Source organism: Carlito syrichta, unplaced genomic scaffold (genome assembly GCF_000164805.1).
Source record: "Carlito syrichta isolate Samal-C Ts95f unplaced genomic scaffold, Tarsius_syrichta-2.0.1 Scaffold312719, whole genome shotgun sequence".
Classification (NCBI taxonomy): domain Eukaryota; kingdom Metazoa; phylum Chordata; class Mammalia; order Primates; family Tarsiidae; genus Carlito; species Carlito syrichta.
In genome coordinates, this window is record NW_007256815.1 from 947,825 (window position 1) to 965,587 (window position 17,763).

The 17,763-nt window shown below is 43.5% G+C and overlaps 1 protein-coding gene across 2 annotated transcripts in view; it reads left to right on the forward strand.

Annotated features, from left to right (window-relative positions):
• Window positions 1-2,246: 2,246 nt before the first annotated feature.
• Window positions 2,247-17,763, forward strand: part of RAD54L2 (RAD54 like 2 (S. cerevisiae)) — a 147,289-nt gene continuing 131,772 nt past the window's right edge. For both annotated transcript variants that reach the window (XM_008070000.2, XM_021718546.1), the window contains exon 1: window positions 2,247-2,317. The gene's annotated coding sequence lies outside the window, so the exon portion shown is untranslated. The remainder of the gene's footprint in view (window positions 2,318-17,763) is intronic.

The following is a 17,763-nucleotide window of genomic DNA, read 5'->3' on the forward strand; positions in this document are numbered from 1 at the left end:
CCCCGCTCCCTGCCGGGGCCGTCGGGACCCGCAACAATGGGGGCAGACTGGGGACGCGGCCTGGGCTCCTGGCGTGCAGCGACCCGGGCGACTCGACAGTCCCGGCGGCCCGGGCCTTGGGGGCAGTGGATCTGACCTGGGAAACTCCAGTGGCCGAAGGCTTGACAGGATCTTGGCCTCGACCTGGGTCCTCGGTGGCTTGATAGTTGGGAATTTTGTAGCCGGGGAAGGGAGGCATAGAGGCACGGAGACTTAACTGTGGTGACTGTGCGCTCTTGGCCCTTGATGCTGGCGCTCCGAGGCTGACCATAGCGGGGTGTGGGGTGGGGGGAGTGTTTGGAATTTTAGGGGCCTCTGCGTTTCCCCCAATCCCCCTCCCAGAGTTTGAGAATTTGGCAGACTGGGGTCGGGCCGGGGGAGAAGATCCATTGAGAGTTTAGCGTCTCGGGCATAACTGATGATTAGTTCCTGGAAAGGCAGGAGCTCAGCTGGGCACAAGAGAGTTGAGCAAAGAGCTGGATCCTCCGGGGCCCAGATGCACCCTGACGAGGAGTGGTTTTCGGGCAAGGAACTTAACACAGGAGTGAGTAGTGACATGCGGTAAGTAGTGCTGGCTGCCATCAGGGTGAGACCAGTGGAAGTTGTGATTTGCGGAGTGTTGAGAAGGGTTGGTAGGCTACTGAGATTGGAGAATTAGCTTTTATGAGGGTCATGGTAGTGGCAGCCTGGGAGATGAACAAGGGAACTTTGCAGAGTGGGCTTCCTGATGGAGAATGACCTCTTACAGCGGGGGAGTGGGTGACTCAGAGCTGTTAGAATTGCTGTCGCTTGCTGGCGGATGTGGCTGACTATACTGGTGGCTGGACATTGAGGTGGATGAGACTGGAAGGAGCGTGTGGGGGCTGGATTAGTTTGTTCCTGAGTAGAGAACAGTGTGGACCTATCCTTTTTACTCCAAGTCAGAGCGGTGAGTGTCGTTGACAATATTTTAAGTAAGGAATTTTTTTGTGGTGTTTGAATCCAAAGCTTTTCTCTGTTCATGTTTTTCCTTTTTTGTTTTTAAAATTGTGACTCATACTCTTCAGCACTGTGGCTATTGTTCATAACTTAGAATCTATAATATATGTAAATTCTAGGGGTTTTCAGTCCAATTCTTATGTCTAAATTAATTTAAAAGTCTGTTTTTACTAATCTGTGTGCTATTATTTAATGTGTGTAACTCTAGAGAGGGATATGAAAACCCTAACAGTTTATGTTATGAAACACTCTTTCTATTCTTAAATACATGAAATTTCATTTTCTCCTACTGCCATGAAGTGATTATATTGAATCTGTTAAATCTTAGTGACTGTCATTTCAGCACCACTGTTTACCCTCACAGGACATTGTCTTCACTAGATGTGTTGTCTGTCTTCAATGAATTTGTTCTGTACAGTGTGTCTCCTTGTGACAATCTGTATCAGTGAAAGGCATTGTGAAAACTCCATCTCTGAGACCTGCAGCTGTGGGCCAGAGCTCTGTATGTATCATTCAGACAAAAGTTGGTGTGTTCCCTGTAGGTAAGATGTTAAAGGGAACCCTACATGAGCCAAAACAGTATCAGAATTATTGTACCTTCTGAATTTAGAGTGGCAGGAAGTACAGCCTAATTGGAGTCTAGTATAAATTTTCAGGTAAGATGTGATATAATTCTGACTATTTGTAATTGTCCTGGTAGTTCTAGTTATGTGAAGGATTTTTTTTTTTTGCCCTTAAAGTGTAAAAAAGTACTTATTTCCCTTCAAAAGTGTTCTTTCTCTTTACATTCATTCATTTATAAACAAATATCTATTGCATTATGCTAGGCACTGTGTTGTGTATGTCCATATGGTGATGATATTAACATTTTGATAGCTCTAGTTCCTAGTTTAGAAAGAAATGATTCAGGTGTATCAAGCTTTTAATCGTTAAAGCTGCTGAATAAAGTTTTTGTAACATTAATTTTGACTAGTGATGAGTTTAGCTAACATTGTGAGTTCACATTGGTATGGGATTTTACATTATTTTATTTGAATACACCTGTCAAACTTAAATACTCCTGAAGATAATCCACAAGGTAAAACATGTTGTTTCTATATGTGTTTCAGTGAGCAGTGATTTACAGATACTATATGTGTGTTCAGGTTCCCCAGGAAGCCATCACACTCTCCTTCCCACTGTGGTTTTGGGAGCATGAAGGCATTGCTTACCCCCTATATCTGGTTCACTGTATATAGGCTGGGAGTACCTGCTGATTGCTTGGAGTGCTGTCCCTTCGAACAGGAGGAGTAAGATTGAGGTAAGACTCAGTCTGTTTGAAGTCATTTGCCTCATAATTTTTACTGCATAAAATATAATGTGACCCTGAATGTTTTCTTTCTTTCTTTCTTTCTTTTGAGTTGGAGTCTCTGTTGCCCAGGCTGGAGTGCAGTGGCATGCTCATGGCCACCGTAACCTCGACCTACTGGGCTCAGGTGATCCTTCTACCTCAGCCTTCCAAGTAGCTGGAACTACAGGCACGTGCCACCATGCCCGGCTAATTTTTTGATTTATTGTAGAGATGAGTTCTTGCCAAGTTGCCCAGTTTGATCTCGAATCTGTGAGTTCAGGCAATCCTCTCACCTCGGCCTCACAAAGTACTGGGAATATAGGTGTGAGCCACTGTGCCTGGCTTGATTTAATTGTTAATCTTCATTCTGATCTAGTAAAATGAAACCTGTCCTTTGCTTTCTTCTCTATCTCTCTATGTATGTTTCTTGGCCAAAAATAAATGAAGACATTTAAAATCAAGGAATTTAGATAATAAATTAGTTCTTTGAAGTATCTCTTGTTTTCATCTGGACTATTTACTTGATCAAAGAAAATAAAAACTTGTTCATTTGTTGACTTGAAGGCAAGTTGATTGCTTAAAGAAATGTTTTTGGCTACCTCTTAGTCAAATGGATAAACTTCAGGAACATTTGGAAATGAGTCTTAGAGTTTTTTATTTCTTGAGAAAAATTCTGAGAGTTGCTTAGTACAATTGGAGGGAGCATGGTTTTTGGAAGTCATCCTACCTTTACTTCTTGCTCGGTTTTTTGTTTTTTTTTTTTTTGAGTTGGAGTCTCACTCTGTCGCCCAGACTGGAGTGCAGTGGCCGCTTCCGGCCTCTGCATCCTCAACCTGTTGGGCTCCGGCGATTCTTCTGCCTCAGCCTTCCGAGTAGCTGGAATTACAGGCGCACGCTACCATGCCCAGCTAATTTTTTTGATTTATTGCAGAGATGAGGTCTTGCCAAGTTGCCCAGGCGGGTCTTGAACCCGTGGACTCAGGCCATCCACTCACCTCAGCCTCCCTAGGCGTGGGATTACAGGCTGAGCCACCGAGCCCGGCTCTTGGTCGGTTTTGACCATGAGTATGCTGTTAACTTCCATGAACTTTGGTTTTGTTTTGTTTTTCTATCTGTAAAATAGGGCTAATATAGCAGATTGTAGTGAAGACTGGACATGAGGGCCTAATGCTTTGAGGATGGTCAATGCTGGCTGTTAGTAGTAGTTAGTGTGCATTATAAGGGCCACTAGTCTCAGTAGTATTAGTAGTGGGAATGTGACTGTATGCTATGCAGAGTTCAGAGGCTCAATTTCCTTGTTTGGTGAAGAAAGGAACTGTCTGTCTATACCTGCTAGCACTCTGGACAGGTGAAGGGATTGTTGAGGTAGTCTTTATCTAGTACTGGTAGTCAGGAGTGTCCACACTATAAAGTCCAAGGCCATTCCTGGCAGTGGAAGGTTTTTTCCCTGGCGGTTTCTGTGGAGAAACCAGGAGGTAACTGTTTGACTTGTTCTTGTTTGGGAACAGTGGGCATTTCCATTGACAGAACACTTGAGTATGCCAGGCAGCATTGTGTTCTATATGGCCCCTGATCAGTACATTTCTCTAGCTTTCTTCTGCTGGCATCAGAGACCTGGCTTTGGTTTTTTTGCCAGGAAGGCTCCAGATGCTAGAGAGATTTGTCATCTTTCTCTAATTGGGGCTACTTTGTTAGACTCTATCACTCTGTTCAGGCATGTTTTTGTTGAACAGAAGGTTCACAGACTTTGTTATAGAATTGTTCAGCTTTATTTTTTCCCTGTAAGAGGGGGGAAAAAAGTTCCACTAATATTCAAGAGAAATATAAGTAGAGGCCAGAAATGAATAGATATAACTGACTTCTAAATGCCTTCCAGTCTTACCCTAGTCAAATCTCCCCTCCATTCAGCATGGTCTTTAATTCCAGTTAAGAATAAATCGTTTTCCTCTGGTCTCAAAATACCATAAACGTCTAGACCTGGCATGTCTCTCTTTCAACATCTTATAAGTACCTTTATGACCTGGCCCCTTCTATATCTTCCCCTCTGATTTCTCTTTTGCCACAATTCCTCTGGCACTTGAGGCTCAGTTATAGTTAACTTCTTGAAGGTTTTGGTGTGCTCAGGCTATTTCTTTTGCTAAATTTGCTCCCTATTCTAGTGCTTGACTGACTCCAAGACTTGAATCAGAAGTTCAGGCACCAACTTCTTTTTTTTTTTTGAGTCGAGGTCTCACTCTGTTGCCCAGGCTGGAGTGCAGTGGCATGCTTATGGCCACCACAGCCTCGACCTGCTGGGCTCAGTTGTGATCCTTCCGCTTCAGCCTTCCGAGTAGCCGAAATTACAGGCATGTGCTACCACACCCGGCTGATTTTTTGATTTATTGTAGAGATGAGGTCTCACTGCCCAGGTGGGTCTCAAACCCACGGGCTCAGGCAATCCACACACCTCAGCCTCCCAAAGGCACAGGATTACAGGCTGAGCCACTGAGTCCGGCTTGTCTTGTTTATCTTTATGTCTCAGTTCCTATTTCTGATGCAGAGTAGCTACTTGGCATATGTTTGTTCAGTGAACAAATGAATGACCTCTGCTTATGAAATGATAGAAAATCACTCCTTGTGGAGTTGGAGGTATAAGCGTTCTGACTTCATGGCTGCATCTAATCCTGACTGAAGTAGTACCTCTGCCTTTATATTTCCAGGTTGCTAAAGCCAATACTTTATTTTGCTGTGAAAATGTGTTGCTGGTTCATATGTTCATAATTTTGAGACTAGAGGCCTATTACTTGCTTTTCTTGGGTTTTGCAAACATTTCCTTTGGGAGAGAATGTGACAATTCCTCATTGGTATTGTCTAGATTTCCCATTGTCCATTTACTGCTCTGAGCACTTTGTCCTCATGTGTGAAGAAGTGACTAGCCAGCTTGGGCAAAAGAGAATCCAGTAGTTATTACTGGTGAGCTGCTACTTGCTGGGAATGGGCAATGGCTTTAAACACCAGGACATTGTGACTTTTGCTGGCTGGTAGGCCTTTTGGTTTTGGAGACCTAGCTGAGCAAAGTGTCACCATAATCAGAAAAATAAGATTATTTGACCAAACTTTATTCAGGAATTTGAATTCACTGACTATAAAATTACCTGTGTTGGCTCTCTGCTCAGTATAATACTGTACTAATAGTGAAACTGATATATTAATTTTTTGTCAGGATTCTGTGTGTTTTGAGTTATTTACCTAGAAGTTACAGAATTATGATAATTCATTCAGTCACCCTGTTGTTTTTTGTTTTGTTTGTTTGTTTTTAGTTGAAGTCTCACTCAATCAGGGCTCACCGCAGCCTCAATCTCCTGGCTCAGGCAACCATTCCAGACTGTCCAGAGCGGCTGGGACTACAGGTGCATGCCACCACACTTGGCTAATTTTTTTTCTTGATAGAGACAAGGTCTGGTTATGTTGTCTAGGCTAATTTCAAGCTCTTGGGCTCAAGCACTTTGCCCGCATCAGCCTCCCAAAGTGCTGGGATTACAGGCATGAGATATCCTGCCCAACCTTGATTTAGTTTTTATGGTTGATCAGACCACGTAGAAATCCTTTTGAAGGCTGGGTCTTAGGAATCTTGTTTTGTAGCCGGGCTCAGTGGCTCAGCCTGTAATCCCGCGCCTTTGGGAGGCTGAGGTGAGTGGATGGATTGCCTGAGCCCACAGGTCCGAGACCCGCCTGGGCAGCGAGACCTCATCTCTACAATAAATCAAAAAATCAGCTGAGCGTGGCAGCACATGCCTGTAATTCTGGCAACTTGAAAGGCTGAGGTGGAAGGATCGCCGGAGCCCAGCAGGTTGAGGCTGCGGTGGTCGGGAGCAGCCACTGCCCTCCAGTCTGGGCGACAGAGTGAGACTCCAACTCAAAAAGAAAAAAAAAAAAGGAATCTTGTTTTGTGTGTATGTGTGTATGTGTGTGTGTGTGTGTGTGTGTGTGTGTGTGTGTGTGTGTGTGTGTGTATGTGTATGTGTGTGTCCAACTCAAAAAAAAGGAATCTTGTTTTGTGTGTGTGTGTGTGTCTGTGTGTGTGTGTATGTGTATGTGTGTATGTGTGTCAGTCTGTTGTCCAGTCTGCAGTGCAGTGGCATGTTCACAGCTATTGCAACCTCGTCCTGCTGCGCTCAGGTGATCCTTCTGCCTCAGCCTTCCATGTAGCTGGAACCATAGGTGTGTGCCACCATGCCTGGCTAATTTTTTTGATTTACTGTAAAGACGAGGTCTCGCCAAGTTGCCCAGGCTGGTCTTGAGCCCCTGAGCTCTGGCAATCCTCTCACTTCTGCATCCCAAAGTACTGGGATTACAGGGGTGAGTCACTGCACCTGGCCAGGAATCTTATTAAAGTCTATATAATGCAGTTATTCTTTCATACAAGTGATGAACATAGCAGACTGAAGAAAAGCTTAAAAAGTACCTGTAGTTTAAAAATGGATTAAAAAGGAAAACTGAGTCAAAGCATAAGACAGCGATTACATTGAAGACATTTTGTGAGTAGTGTTGAGATGTTAGAAGGAAGTTGTTATAAGTTAAAAGCAATAAAAACATGGAAAATTTCAGCCAGCTCAGGCACATTGGAGGTACTAGCACTCTGTTTTTTTTTGAATATGAGTCTCAATCTGTTACCCAGACTGGAGTTCAGTGGCTGCTCCTGGCCACTGAAGCCTCGACCTGCTGGAATCCAGCGATCCTTCTGCCTTAGCTTTCCAAGTAGCCGGAACTACAGGTGCGTGGTAGCATGCCCAGCTAGTTTTTTTGATTTATTGTAGAGATGAGGTCTCGCCAAGTTGCCCAGGTGGGTCTCGAACCCGCAGGCTCAGGCAATTCACTCACCTCGGCCTCCCAAAACACGGGATTACAGGCTGAGCCACCGAGCCCAGCACTAGTACTCTTTTATGGTTTTATAGTACTGTCAAAGAATAGTTATATTAGGCAAAAGTGAAAAATGTTTGTTTTACATGATAAGTATACTTTGCATATGTGTGATGTTACAATTTATAAAACACTTAAAAATGAGAGATATTGCCTAGGCTGGTCTTGAACTCCTGGCCTGAAGTGATTCTCTTTCCTCGGCCTGCCTAAGTGCTTGACTTATAGGGATGAGCTGTCATGTTTGGCCTATAAAACAATTTCACAGCTGGGTGCGGTGACTCAAGCTTGGAATCCCAGCACTTTGGAAGGCCGAGGTAAGGGTATTGTCTGAGCCCACGGGTTCAACTCCAGCCTAGGCAGCTTGGTGAGACCTCATCTCTACAGTAAAGCAAAAAATTAGTCGAGCGTGGTAGCGTGTACCTGTAGTTTTGACTGCTTGGAAGGCTGAGGCGGAAGGATCTCTTGAGCCCAGCAGGTCGATGCTGGGGTGGCCATGAGCATGCCACTGCACTCCAGCCTGGGCAACGGAGTGAGACTCCAACTCCAAAAAAAAAAAACCCCGTTTTCATATATATTTACTTTTCTTCATCCCTCCAACAACCTTGTGGCAGATATCCCCATTGTACAAATGAGGAAGTAAATGCAAAGAGGTGAAGTGGCTTGCTTTCAAGTGAACAGAGGCAATAAGAAGAAAAGCTGGGACTTGATGCCTGTTTTCTAAGTTTAGAATCTCTTTTATTCCTCATAGGATATTGTTAGGGCTTCAGTTTGTGGTGACAGTCTCCCATTTTTCCAGGCTTTTGGCCAATAGAGGATACCCATAAAGAAGGTAGTGCCACATAGGGAGCTCTGTTAACAGCAGCCTAGTAACTCTGGAAGAGCTGGATAGGGGAGGAACCTAGATGGAACTTTATTCTCACAGATTGCTTACTGGCCAGGAGAAAAACCCAGACCCAGGTGGAGATGGTTTTGCAGTTGAAGCCTGTGACACAAGTAGGAATCTTCCTCTTAATTTGATGTTCTATAGAAGTTTGAAGAAAAATGGAAGTTTGGGAAAGAACACTCTGGGTATGATTTTGGCTTGAGCTTACTTTCTGCTGTCTGTGCCTTCTAGTCCCACTGTCTCCCACACCACATCTCTTCATCTTTTTTTCCTTATGTTTCACCCACCTCCCCCACTAACTTGGATGATGGTTGGCCGTGGTCCACAGTTTCAGTGCTGCCTGCCCCAGGTCTTAGTTTGCCTCCCTGACTTTGTGCTCTGCCTGCTATGCCAGTTGCCATCCCTGAATTCTCTTCCCTGGCAGCTTTCACTTGCCCCTAGGTTGTCTATGCCAAGTGTTTCTAGGGAGTCAGGAATATGTGCTGTCTTGGTTGCTGGCTGTTCCCTCTGCCTCACTTGATTTGAGCTCTCTCTGCCCCTCGGGGTGCTCTTGTGCTGCCTCCTAAGGGTCCCATTTCCTATAGCAGCTGCTTGTACATTTCCCAAAACTTGTCTTTTCCTCAGGCTCTAGACCAGTGACCCGATTTTAAGACTTGTGTTCTCTAATATTTTCCTTTTCCTTTCTGTCATCATACTTTTGTCATTCAGTCTCTTGCTTTAGGGAAGTTCTTGACTTTTGTTTCTGGTTACACAAGCAATGATATATGAACATAGTAAAATCCAGGCATTTATTTTATATTATTTTTATTTTTATCTTTGATTTGGGGTTTCATTCTGTCACCCAGACTAGAGTGCAGTGGCATGATCATTGTTCACCACAGCTCAGCCTACTAGGCTCAGGCAATCCTTCTGCCTCAGCCTCCTGAGTAGTTGGGACTACAGGTGCATGTTACCATACCAGGCTAATTTTTTTTTTTTTTTTTCAGAGACAAGGTTGCCTAGGATAGTCTCTAACTCCTGGGCTCAAGTAGTCCTCTTGGCCTGGCCTCCCAAAGTGCTGGAATTACAGGTGGGAGCCATCATGCCCAACCTTTTGTTTTGTTTTGTTTTTTTGAGACAGGGTCTCGCACTGTTGCCCAGGCTGGAGTGCAGGGGCATGATTATAGTTCACTGCAGCTTTGAACTCCTGGGCTCAAGTGAGCCTCCTGCCTCAGCTTCCTGAGTTGCTAGGACTACAGGTGTGTGTCACCATACCAGCTAAATTATTTTTAAAAATTTTTTATTTTGGTAGAGATGAGGTCTTGGTATGCTGTCCATGCTGATCTTGAACTTCTGGCCTCAATGGATCCTCCCGCCTTGGCCTCCCAAAGTGCTAGGATTACAAGCATAAGCCACCATACCTGACCTCAGGCATTTTTAAATAGTGAAAGGAACCCATAATTCCATGTCTCAGTGTGAACCACCATTAAGAATTTGGTGTAGGACGGGTCATGGTGGCTTATTCCTGCAGTCCTAGTTACTTGGGAGACTGAGGTGGGAGGATTTCTTGAGCCCAGGAGTTCAAGGCTACAGTGACTATGATCATGCCATTGTACTCCAGCCTAAGCAACAGAGTGAGATCCTGTCTCTAAAAAAAATAAAATAGAATAAAAATAGACCAGGTATGGTGGGTCACACCTATAATCCCAGCACTTTGGGAGGTAGTGGCAAGAGGATTTCATGAGTCCAGAGATTCGATACCAGTCTGGGCAACTTGGCGAGACCTCATCTCTACAATAAATCAAAAAAATTAGCCAGGCATGATGCATACCTGTGGTTCCAGCTCCTTAGAAGGCTGAGGCGGAAGGATTGCCTGAGCCCTGTAGGTTGAGATTTGGTGACTGTGAGTGTGCTATTGCACTCCAGCCTGGGTGTCAACTATACCATTTGTAAAAGGAAAAGAAGAGAGATGGGGCAGTGAGGTAATTTTTACATACCATTTCACTCAGCAAGTGAGTACCCATAGGCAGTGGATGCAGTTAATTCTGTTAGTTATTATGACTGATAAAACTTATAAAATTTTATTTTTATTTATTTTTATTTTTTATTTATTTTTGAGTTGAGTCTCACTCAGTCGCCCAGACTGGAGTGCAGTGGCCACTCCCGGCCACCCCAGCCTTGACCTGCTGGGCTCTGGTGATCCTTCCGCCTCAGCCTTCCAAGTAACTGCAACTACAGGTGTGCGCTACCACGCCCGGCTCATTTTGATTTTTTTTATTGTAGAGATGAGGTCTCGCTAAGTTGCCCAGGCGGGTCTCGAACCCGCAGGCTCAGGCAATCCACTTACCTCAGCCTCCCAAAGGCACGGGATTACAGGCTGAGCCACTGAGCCCGGCTTCTTTTTATTTTTGAGTCAGGGTCTCATTCTGTCAGCCAGACTGAAGTGCAGTGTCATGATCAGGACTCACCATGGCCTCAACTTCCTGGGCTTAGGCAATTCTTCCATTCCATCTCAGCCTCCTGAGTAGCTGGAACTACAGGCATATGCTGCCACACCCTGCTAATGCTTTAATTTTTATGTAAAGACAAGGTTTTGCTATGTTGTTTAGGATGGTCATTTTTTTTTTTTTTTAAGTTGGATTTTCACTCTGTCGCCCAGACTGGAGTGCAGTGGCACTCTTACAGCCACCACAGCCTCTTCTATGCTGGGCTCAGGTGATCCTTCCGCCTTAGCCTTCCAAGTAGTTGGAACCACAGGCACGTGCCACCATGCCTAGCTAATTTTTCTTGATTTATTGTAGAGATGAGTTCTCACCAAGTTGACCAGGCTGGTCTTGAGAGGCTCGGGCAATCCTCTCATCTTGGCTTCTCAAAATGCTGGGATTATAGGCGTGAGCCACCACACTTGGACCTTTTTTTTGAGTAGGAATCTCACTCTGTTGCCCAGGCTGGAGGCCAGTCGCATACTCATGGTCACCACAGCCTTGACCTCCTGGGCTCAGGTGATTCTTCTGCCTCAGCTTTCCAAGTAGCTGGAACCACAGGTGTGTGCCACTATGCCTGGTTAATTTTTTAATTTATTGTAGATATGAGGTCTCACCAGGCTGTTCTCAAACCCCTGGGCTCAGGCAATCCTCTCACCTCGGCCTCCCAAAGTGCTGGGGTTATAGGCATGAGCCACCGCACCCAGCCAATTTGAAGAATTCTTGACCACTGACAGAAGAAAAATTGTTTCCTTGATTAGGAGAGTAAGTGGCGATGGGTTGGTTAGTATTCTATAGGTGGGAATAAAGAGAATTGAAGACTTTAGATAATTATTACTTGCAAAGATTTGTTGAAAATGATGAGGAGGATGAGCCTCTAAGGCTTGTACAGGAGAGCCTGCAAGCTGGAATCTTTATAAAATTACTGGACGACCAGGCACGGTGGCTCAAGCCTGTAATCCCAGCACTTTGGGAGGCCGAGGTGAGAGGATTGCCTGAGCTTAGGGGTTCGAGACTAGGCTGGGCAACTTGGTAAGATCTCATCTCTACAATAAACCAAAAAATAAACCAGGCATGGTAGCGCATGCCTGTAGTTCTAGCTACTTGGAAGGCTAAGGTGGAAGGATCGCCTGAGCCCAGTAAGTTAAGGCTGTGATGGCCATGAGCGTGCCACTGCACTCCGGCCTGGGTGACAGAGTGAGACTCCAACTCAAAAAAAAAAAAAAAATTATGGATTAGTCATTCAAACAGCAAAACACATGAGGAGCTCAGTTTCCAAATATTATACCCTTTTGGTCATATATATCTATAGAAATACATAGCATGAAACTATATTGTATATGGGAATTCAAAAGGTTTTTCAAGGGTGACTTTAATTATGGATGATCTTTTTTCACATGCTGATTTTAAGCCCTCATGTGAGCACTTGCTGATATGGGCCTCCTTTGTTAGACTACTTTATTTTTTATTTTTGAGTTGGAATCTCATTCTGTTGCCCAGGCTGTAGTGCAGTGGCACCCTAATGGCCACCACAGCCTCAACCTCCTGGACTCAGGCGATCCTTCCACCTCAGCCTTATGACTAACTGAGACCACAGGCATGAGTCACCATGCCTGGCTAATCTCTTTTTTTAAAAAATTTGCTGTAGAGATGAGGTCTCGCAGTGTTGCCCAGGCTGGTCTCAAATCTGTGGGCTCAGGCAACCCTCTTGCCTTGGCCTCCCAAAGTGCTGGGATTACAGGCATGAATCACTGCACCTGGCTTAGTAGACTCCTTTAATAGAAACTGTTAAAAGTATGATAACTTGCCGGGCTCGGTGGCTCAGCCTGTAATCCCGCGCCTTTGGGAGGCTGAGGTGAGTGGATTGCCTGAACCCGCGAGTTCAAGACCCGCCTGGGCAGTGAGACCTCATCTCTACAATAAATCACAAAATCAGCTGGGCGTGGTAGCGCATGCCTGTAATTCCGGCTACTTGGAAGGCTAAGGCAGAAGGATCACTGGAGCCCAGCAGGCGAGGCTGCAGTGGCTGGAAGCGGCCACTGCACTCTAGTCTGGGCGACAGAGTGAGACTCCAACTCAAAAAAAAAAAAAGTATGATAACTTGCCCTGGTTAGTTACTGGATATGGATATGGATAGGTGCAACCATAACCTTAAAAATGAGGTAGGGCTGGGCGTGGTGGCTCACACCTATAATCCAAGCAGTTTGGGGGGCCGAAAGGAGAGGATTGCCTGAGCCCATGGGTTCGAGACCATCTTGGACAACTTGTGAGACCTCACCTCCACAATAAATCAAAAAAATTAGCTGGGCATGGTGGCGTGTGCCTGTAGTTCCAGCTACTTGGAAGACTGAGCCCAGCAGGTTGAGGCTCCCGTAGCCGTGAACGTGCTACTGCACGCCAGCCTGGACCACAGCGTGAGACTCCAACTCAAAAAAAAAAAAAAAAAATGATGTCAATAAGGATGGGGATGAAGCCAAGCTATATTTTAGCCAGGAAAGATTTGTTCACTGATGGCTTTAATTTACACAGAAAGAATACATGTATAAAGATAAAATGTTGGCCAGGCATAGTGGCTCCTTACACTTTGGGAGGTCAAGACAGGAGGATCATTTGAAGCCAGGTGTTTGAGACCAGCCTGGGCAACATAGTGATACCTTATCTCTATACAAAAAGCAAAAAACAAAAAAAAAATTAGCTGGGCTGGTGGCATATGCCTATAGTCCCAGCTACTCAGGAGGCTGAGGCAAGGAGGATTGCTTTAGCCCAAGAGTTTGAGGCTGCTGTGAGTTATGATCGCACCACTGCATTCTAGCCTGGGTGACAGAGTGAGACCCTGATTTATAAAAAAAAAAAGGTAAAATGTTGATTTTATAGTGATAAAGTCATATTTCTCTCTCTATATATTTTTGAGTGAGTCTCACTCTGTCACCCAGACTGGAGTGCAGTGGCACACTCATGGCCACCGCAGCCTCTGCCTGCTGGCCTCAGGTGGTTCTTTTGCTTCAACCTTCCAAGTAGATGGAACTGGGCATGCCACCATGCCCAGTTAATTTTTTCTTTTGATTTATTGTAGAGTCAAGGTCTCACCATGTTGCCCAGGCTGGTCTCTGACCTGTGGACTCAGGCAATCCTCTTGCCTCTGCCTCCCAAAGTGTTGGGATTACAGATGTGAGCCACCATGCCCAGCAAGTCATATCTATTTGTTGTAAAACAAAAAGAATAAAGAAGAAAATAGTAACTACCACCCAGGGATAAAAAGTTAATATTTGATGCATTTCCTTATATATGTAAATACCTTCACGTGTATAATTTTATTTTTAAAATTGGGATGTGAATATTAATTTTTTTGTGCTTCTTATATAGCACATTATAAAAATGGTCTTGGAAATCTTTCTGAAATTTGTTCTACTGGATCTATATTATGTAGTTAGAAATGCTGTTTCTCAACAGGTCAGAAGCCTCTTTGGCAGAGACATCTGTTTCATACATTTGCAGATTTGTTCATGAACCTTACCAAGTCTGTCATGCAAGCTCTGGTTAGGGCAAAATAGAACTCACCAACTGACCTAGCCTGTGCTGTCAGCCCAAATCCTCCACCGAACACTTGTGACCTGGTCTTATCTGTTAGTTGGCTCCTGTTACACTTGTTCAACATCTACTCACTCTACAGATTAAATGTTTTTGAAAAATTTCTTAGATGTTTAGAGGAAGACTTGATTTTTTTTTTCTAAGCAAAATCATGTACCATGACAGCAGCTTAAGGATCAACTTCATTTCAAAGGCATTTTGGCAAATTTTTCTCCTTTGAAGTTTCACTTCTCTTACTATTCCTGAAGTGAAACAGCAAAGAATGCCTTGTGAAGTATACAGTCAATAAGTTCCTTAATAGAAATCAACTGTGTAATAGTAGCAGCATCAACAAATAGACTATTGAAATGGAAACTGTTACTTTTTCACATTTAATGTGTCTACATTTTGTCTCTACTGACAATATTCCCTAGGTTATGTCTCTCCAGCTTTCTAACCTCTCATAAGGAATCTTGAATCTTAATGAGGTTAGACCATTTGGTTCTTATTGCTTCCATAAATCTTTCCTCTGGCTTAACATGGAGAATATTTATGTCCCAGATATCTTAAATTTAGTAATTTTGGTTTCTTATACTTGGTAACTCTTGGCCTCTCCCAACTACTTCAGATCCAAATGGATACATTCCAGAACCCCACTTAGTTCTCAATTATGGTTGGGCCTTTCCATATGGGTTATTCTGGTTGTCTCAGAGTTCTTCCCTTCCCTACTGTCTTATCCACTAATTTTTTGTAGGTTTGGATTATCCAGTTTTGTCTGAAGGAAATGGCCTGTTTTCTGGACTTGGGGCCGATTTTTTACTTAATTTTTGGGTAAAACTGTATCCCTGCTGCTCTCTGAAACCGGTTTTATTTGTTTAGAAACATATGAGGGAGACCCAGAAAGTCCTAGAATTATTGTTTGGATGGCAGACCCCTTGTAGCACACTCAGAACTTGTCTCCCGGGATCAAATGGTCAACCAAAGTTTTTATCTGGAAATTTTGAGAAGAGTGTGTCCTGATTTGTGGAAGAAACATCCCAAGTTGTGGCAAATAGGTGACTGGTTCTTCCACCATGACAACACACCTGCCATACTGCAATGAGTGTTCAGCATTTTTTGACCAAAAATGCTGTGACCCCTGTTCCCCACCCTCCCATTCACCTGATCATTTTCTTATTTTCCCCGGATGAAAAAGTCCTCAAAGGGAAATGTTTTGCCAATATGGAAGAGATGAAACAAAAAATGGCAGAAGCACTAAGAGACATCAAAATTGATGAGTTCAAAAACTGTCTTGAGCAGTGGAAAAGAGTCTTGATAGGTGTATTGTATCAAACGGAGATTATTTTGAAGGTGACTGAAGGTTAAACATGTAAGAAGAAATACACTTTTTTTTTTTTTGAGTTGGAATCTCACTCTGTCGCCCAGAGCAACAGAGTGAGACTCCAACTCCAAAAAAAAAGAAATAAAGCCAAACTCTCCCTAAATGGAACATTGGTTGCCTAAATGAGAGTCAATGTATTGATATGTACTGGGCAGTCTCAGTTATAGGGACTTCTAAATGGGCTGGAACCATGATAAGTCCATATAATATTAAATATATATGTATATATATATATATTTTTGAAAGCAGGATTTATTGAGAGGACAGAAAAGCTCCCAGAGCAGGAGGGGACCCAAGGGAATTGCCTAATATTAAATACTAAAAAAAAATTCTTAGATGTTTAGAAGAGTTGGTTTTTTTCCTAATCAAAATCATGCACCATGACAACAACTTAAAGATCAACTTCATTTCAAAGGTATTTTGGCAAGTTTTTCTTCCTTGAAGATCCATGTCTCTTACTATTCCACATGTATGTTGAGCTGTGTTATTCTGTGCTGATTATGTTGCTGGGTTTTGTGCTGAACGAACTCTCATAGCATCTCAGGTGCAGTTGCACAGATGAGGAGAAGCTAAGTAATTTGCTCCATTTAAGTGGTACCAATAAAACAGGTCTATCTGACACCAAAGAGCTCCCACCCCATGATGTACCTTCTGCCTCTTCAACATTGTTGGTAGTAAAAACTGAAATGTATGTGGCATCTGGTCTTCAGCCTGGGCTGGTATCTGTGGAGGAGGTGACAACAGCACTCGAGGCCTTAGTTAGAGAAACCTAGAAAATAAACCTCATGTGTCTTTTACTCTTCCACTGAGGTTTGAAAAACAATACTAGCCTAGTTTACCTCCCAAGTAGTTTTAAAATCTGGCCTTTTCTCTGACTTTTTAATTTGCCTTCTATTTTCTATTTTCTCTTATTCCATCTGCCACATTTCTTTCAGCAAATTTTTCTTCCAGAACACTTACAATGTGCTAAATACTAAGCTATATATCTTCATAGTACAATTTATATTCATTCACCACTTGATCCTCTTAAGCCTTGCAGGTATGTATATCTTCACTTTACAAGTGAGGAAATTGATCCAGATAGATTAAGTAATTTGCCTAAGATTACACAGCAAAATGAGCTTGGATTTGTTTTCAGCTTGAATCTGTGCTTTTAACCATTGACATTCTGTGCCACAGAGTAATTTTTATAAAAGACAGATCTAGCCCAGTGACTCACATCTGTAATCCCAGCACTTTGAGAAGCAGAGGAAATAGGATTGTCTGAATCCAGGGGTTCGAGACCAGCATGGAGAAATTGGTGAGATCTTGTCTCTACAATAAATTAAAAAATTAGCTGGGAATAATAGCATGTGCCTGTAGTTCCAGCTACTTGAAAGGCTGAGGCAGAAGGATCACCTGAGCCCAGTGGCCAAGACTGAGGTGGCCATGAGCATGTCGCTACACTCCAGCCTGGTTCACAGGGTGAGACTCCTACTCAAAAAAGAAAAAAAAAAGACATCTAATTATGTTATTCTGCTCTTGCTTGGAGGAAAAAAATCCAATCTCTGTAGCAGATATGCAGGGTACTCTGTGATTTTGTCTCTGTTACTTCTCCTGGCTCATTTTCTACTCTTTTCTCATACTTCCTTTTTTATGCTTCAGTAATACAAACTTGGATTTCCTTAAACACATTATGCTCTTTGTTGTCTTTGAATTATTGTACATGAAATTTCCTATCTTTTAACTCTTCCCCAGTCACCCTCAGTCCTCCTCCCCCACTCTCTGGACATTACCTAACTCTGCCTAATGCTTTCTTCAAAATGCACTTTGGACCTCACTCTTCTTAATGCTTTTTGCCTTTCTTGACCTGGCCTATGCATCTTTGTGTCCCCAGTAGATGACAGTTGTTTAATACATGTTTGTTGAGCTGAATAGAGTTTTTGGAGATGTGACTCTCTAAAAGCAGACATTTCAGACCACCAAAACTTCCACAATGGTGAGCTGATTTGTTAATTTAAACAACTTGGATCTGAAGGATGTAAAGCTATTGAAAAGAAGATGTGGGTTGGGTGCAGTGACTCAAGCCTGTAATCCAACACTTTGGGAGACTGAGGTGAGGGGATGCCTGTAGTTCCAGCTACTTGGAAGGCTGAGGCAGAGGGATTGCCTGACCCAGCAGGCTGACACTGGGGTGGCCATGAGCGTGCCACTGCACTCCAGCCTGGGCGACAGAGTGAGACTC